The following is a 6000-nucleotide window of genomic DNA, read 5'->3' on the forward strand; positions in this document are numbered from 1 at the left end:
AGGTACACAAGAAGTAAATTTGATCATTGCGTGTATTTTCAGAAGCTACAAGAAGGAACTTTCATATACTTGCTCTTATATGTTGATGATATGCTAATAGCATCTAAGAGCAAAGTTGAGATTGAAAGATTGAAGACTCAACTCAATCTCGAGTTTGAGATGAAAGATCTAGGAGAAGCTAAAAGGATTCTCGGCATGGAAATATGGAGAGATAGAGCTCATGATAGAGTTAGCTTGTCTCAGAAGCAGTATTTGAAGAAGGTACTACAGCAGTTTGGCATGAACGAGCAGACAAAACCTGTAAGTACCCCGTTGGCTTCTCATTTCAAGCTTTCTGCACAACTATCTCCTTCGACGAATATGGAACGAGAATACATGTTGCAAGTTCCGTATTCTAATGCAGTGGGTAGCTTGATGTATGCAATGGTGTGTACAAGACCCGACATTTCACAGGCAGTTAGTATAGTGAGCAAGTATATGCATAATCCTGGAAAAGGACATTGGCAAGCTGTGAAATGGATTCTACAGTATATTCAGAAGACCGTAGATGTTGGATTACTGTTCAAGCAGGATAATACACTTGGTAAAGGTGTTATTGGGTACGTTGATTCTGACTATGCCGGTGATTTGGACAAGCGAAGATCAACCACCGGTTATGTATTTACACTTGCTGGAGGACCAATAAGTTGGAAGTCTACATTACAGTCTACAGTTGCGTTGTCAACCACAGAAGCCGAGTACATGGCTGTAACAGAGGCTGTAAAGGAGGCTATTTGGTTGCAAGGTATGGCTAAAACCTTGCGGTTGGTTCAGGAGCATATTAACGTGTATTGTGATAGTCAAAGTGCTATTCATTTAGCAAAGAATCAAGTCTATCATGCACGTACAAAGCATATCGACTTACGATTCCATTTTGTGCGGGAAATTATTGAAGAAGGGCAAATTTGTCTTCAGAAGATCAAGACTGCAGATAATCCCGCAGATATGATGACCAAGGTAGTAACAGCAACCAAGTTCGAACATTGTTTGAACTTGATCAATATCCTGCAAGTTTAACAGTTGAAGAAGGCACTATCAAGTATTGTTGTCAAAGGCAGAAAGAATTGTGTGAAGATAAGATTATCCTAATCAAATCTTCAAGGTGGAGATTATTAGAATATACCCCATTCCTTGCCCATACCTTGCCCATACCTTTCCCATACCTACCCATACCTTGGAAAGGTCAAAGTTATGGGCACCAAATATTTATTTAGTGTTGGGCATAGGATAATAGAAATTTTTGGTCCCTAAGTGAATAAGGACTTTGCAAGGTGGCCCTTGAACCTCAACTGTAAATAGGCCAACCATTGCTCATTCTCATCATCCCACATTTGCGATTCTCTACTTAAGGCATTGTTCTCTCTCCCTATTTGTAAAGTTTCACTTGTGTTTTGGAGTGAAATATATTTGGTAGTGCCCGAGGACATAAGCAAGATTTGCTGAACCTCGTTAAAATTCTGGTGTACTTTACTATTTATTGTTCATATTTTGTGAGTGTGATTGTAGTGATTTATTGTGCTATTAAATTACGATAGAGGGATATTCTAGCTAGGAAAGACTTGGTAATTAAGTGATCCTCGTGATCCACCTCTCTTTCCTGGGAATTGAACTTAGTGTGATTTTTTAGTACAATAATTTTACTCTTTCACACGCTTCCGTACAACAGAAGAACTCAACTATAATTAATTATCTAAATTGTGTGAATCATTTAAATAAGATTACTAATTCCCGTGGTGTCACCAAACTACACTCTTAATTGAATCACTTCAACTTGTTCTTTGATAAATTAATTCGACAATTACAAATCAAACTAATTTTTACCAATTACCTATTATTTTCAACACCGTACAAGGGCCTTTCTCGAAATAATGCCAAAAAGAATATTGTGAGATGATCCTATCTATCTTTAATGCAAAAAAAAAAAAAACCCGAATGCTAAAGCAAAAAGGATTAAATATAAATTCGTATCTCACAACTCAATCACCGGAATTGATCAACCTTAAGTAAATATACGAAATAAAAATAAATAGGATTTAATAAACAAAAAGAAAGTTGGCAGAATAGTAGCAAGGTCAATGGCGCACAAGATGAAGAAGAAAACCAAAGAGTCTATACTGAAATTGAAATTCAAGCCGTCTATGATCCACGTTTTCGACCTTTTTAAAATGAAATTAACACTTAGTATTTTTCTCTCAATCATTAACAATTACAGAAAAAGGCCATGGAGAATCCAAGCTATTTCAGTTTCAAAAACTTGCAGCATACAATAAACTCTACCAAAGTCAATAAAATTAACTCTGCAAAATCCCTTTTAACTGAATACATAACAGCAGAAATAAAACAACTAATCAAATAAAGGCCAATACTCTCGTTCTCTTCAACACTCTCACCACCATACTTTAAAGGTATCCGAATGCTTAACCCCTGCTATTGCCTTTCAAAAGCCATTTCGTTAGAATAGGAATGTATATAAAATTATAGCCCTTAAGACTTCCAATCCAAGCAATAGATGTGAATATTTTCCAATTAAGCACACACAATCGTTTCATCCAATGTTTAATTAATTTCCATGAAAATCAACAATTACCAAACTTGTTAAGACACCAACATCATTATTTAACCTCTCTTTCTCAATTTTTTTTTCTTTTTGTTTCAAGAAGAAAGAAATTTGAGCAACATTTGTCACATAGCAGTGTCCAAAATAGTTTTAATAAACACCAATATCCATGGAGTGATCATTAGCACACAAAAAGTATCTAAACGTCATTCCATCAATCACCAAATTTCAAGTGCAAAACAAGAGTATTCATTTACAATACATCTACATGACTAAGAAGTAAAGATAGTAGAAATTCAAACCAATGTCAAATGATATAAACATGAACGAAGAAGTGGAATATAAGGCATGTAACGATTATAGGCCTAGTCGTGGGCACGAAATGGTCGATCGGCACGAAATGATTAAAAAAAACCCAGCCCATTCAATGGTAGATATGCAAGAATAGCAGCAAAAAAGAAAAAATTGACAGTAAAAAATAAGCAACCACATCCCCCTTACTTAGCCCACATTGTCCTCAATGTAAGTAGAAATGAAAATATTGAAAAGTAAGGGAGTTAGGAATACTCCCATGTAGACGAGTAGAGGCTATTAAGGAGAAGGATGGGACATAAAAGGGCTCATGAAATATTCTATTCCCCATACGTTAAAGATTTTCCAAAAATAAATCGAGGTTAATGGAATTAGATTTCTGCGACTTAAGTTACCTAACCTTCGGCATTTCTCGCAAGTTTTGCAGAATGTATAAGCATCACGAAATAACACAGACCAAAATAAACCACATTCTAAAATTTTATGAGTAGTTCATTTAGGACTAAAATGGTCGCCACATGCATAAGAATCACAGAATGATAAGATGGAGTTTAGCTTAGTTTCAGGCACAAACCTTCTAATTACCTTATCTGAATAGTGTTTCCACAAGTATGGATAATCTCAGATATAATATCTAGCCTCTCACTTAATTTTATCTTTTTCAGATCGAATTAATTTAGTGAGGAGTGTACCTGTTACTAGGCAATTTATCATTTCTGCAAACCACGGATAGATTTTGTGAACGGAGAAGAGGTTTTCAACCAGGAATTTGTCCTTTAAAGGTGAACGATCTTTCAAAATTGGCAATCGCAGGTGGTCAGCCATTGAGTTTTCACAACCACTTTTATCTCTAATTTCGAGATCAATTTCTTGAAGAAGAAGGATCCATCTGATTAGTCTCGGTTTTGCTTAGTAAAAATTTCAAGGTTGCAAGATCAGAAAAAAAATATATCTTTAGTGCCCAATAAACATGAATGAAATTTATCTGAAGCAAACAAAATTCACAAAAGTGTTTTTTTATTTGGTGCATTAATTGCATTGGGTTGGATCTAGTATTTTGGAAGAATAGTAAACAACATAACGGTTCTTTTTCGATCTAGACTGAGATATAGCAATAAACTTTTTCTGAAAAGTATATGTGCTTTAAGCGAGACGGATTTGAATCGTTCAAGAATTTCATCCTAACGACATTCTGTACTATCCTCGTACCCTCAAATTGTGCTGAGTGTGGGCTCAAGCAATGGCAACCAACACAAAATAAGAAATGATTTTATTATACTAGGAGCAAAGGTTGTCTAGCCTCTTCCTAACGTAGCTTGACAACTTAGGTAAATTTGTCGTCGGATACTCAAAGGGCAGAGACATGGCCCTTGGAGGCCTTCTAACGACTTTGGGTAACAATTGCGCTTGGGGATGGCCCTTTGAAAAACTTTGGTTGGCCATCATGCTCAAGGAATGACCTTGGATGCAAGCCATCGTTTTCAAGGTACACCCGGAGCAAGGTGCATGTGTCACAGGGCTAGATCTTTCGTCATGAGATCTATGCAGCCTTAGGCGATCCGTTCGTTCCAAACTCACTTAAGTCAGCCTAACCACCACAAGTGAGGATTTCTTTAGAATTCCTCCAAGACACCAATTTGTATAGCGGAAGCAATTATGTCAAAAGAAGCCACAAAAGAATAACTGAAAGCCTATAAGTGGGGGGGAGGATCTCTATTTATAGTTCAACTCCCCCAAAACTGACGGACTAGATCAAATTACATTGATGGACGAGATTAGCCTATCCCTTAAATTTAGAGATTTACAGGATTACATAATATCAAATCTAATCTAAGCTTTACAAGATATGATTCCTATCAATCTTCTAAGATTAGTTCCCATATTTACCAAGATAGCCTATGTTGTCATATCTTCATCATTGGGCTATCCAGGCTTCAATCTAACAGGCTTCTCCAACAGCTTACTGAATCGGGCTTGTCTTTGTGGGTCAAATGATCCCCGCTTAACCAATAGACTTCCATTGGATGCATTTGGTGTGATGGTCACGGGCTTTGAACTGCAACCCGTGACAAATGTAGACTCTTCCCTATGTAGTTTGACAAGACTAAAACAAATTTTACTCTTTTGCCAATTTGGAAGCCTTCTAAAAACTTTTGGCAATTAAGCGAGAGTTGTATTGGGATTATATCAAAATGCTCCCTAGTTTCTTTGTGGACACACAATCCGTCATTTTTAACAAAAAAAAATATGAATTTGCCTCTATTTTTACTAGAACATTTTATGAGAAAAATAAATAATATTTTTCATTATTTAACCACACAATAAAATATGCAATGATTTTAATTAGTTAAATGGGTGTCTTAGATAAAGAAGTAAATTTATTAAAATGGTTAAATATAAAATTGGTACTTGAATTTCTCCACTTCTCTCAGATTAGTACTTATGGGGTTTTTTTTTGTTTCTGTCAACTAAATCGGTATTTGAGTCTAATATCATTAAGTTTAGGACATGTGGCAGAATAAGATTATGATACGTGACATAAATGACATCATGGTGATGTCATAATTTTAAAAAAATTTAAAAAAACTTTTTTTCTTTTGACTTTTCTCCGTCAACCCAAGTTGCTGCCTCGTCGTAGCCAGTGGTTGGCCGCCTTTTCGGCCTAAAAATGGCACTAGAGTGACAGTCAACGATTTTTTGGCTTCTCCAACTTCATCTCCTTCATTTCCTTTCATTTCTCTTTTTCTTGGATTTTCAAATTTAAAAAACTTTGAATTTTTTTAATCAAAATCTTCTTTGTTTCTTCTTCCTAATTATTCTCTGTTTGTTCTTTCTGTTTAATCAAAACCCTTTTCAATATATGTTTGGAAAAAGAGGCATTTTGGGTTTATAGAGAACGATGATAGGTTTTGTTTTGGGCAAACATGGAACTTGTTTCAAAAAGGTTTTTGAGGGTTTAAATTGAATAGTTGAGTGGGGACTAAGTTTGATTTTGAAGGTTGTTGCAGGGTGCTGTAATGGAAGCTAATGGGTGAATTTGGGGGTTTTGGTGTTGGGGTTTGAGGGTATAATGGGGAGAGAAAAGAGGTGAA

This window comes from Gossypium hirsutum, chromosome A04 (assembly GCF_007990345.1).
Source record: "Gossypium hirsutum isolate 1008001.06 chromosome A04, Gossypium_hirsutum_v2.1, whole genome shotgun sequence".
NCBI lineage: Eukaryota > Viridiplantae > Streptophyta > Magnoliopsida > Malvales > Malvaceae > Gossypium > Gossypium hirsutum.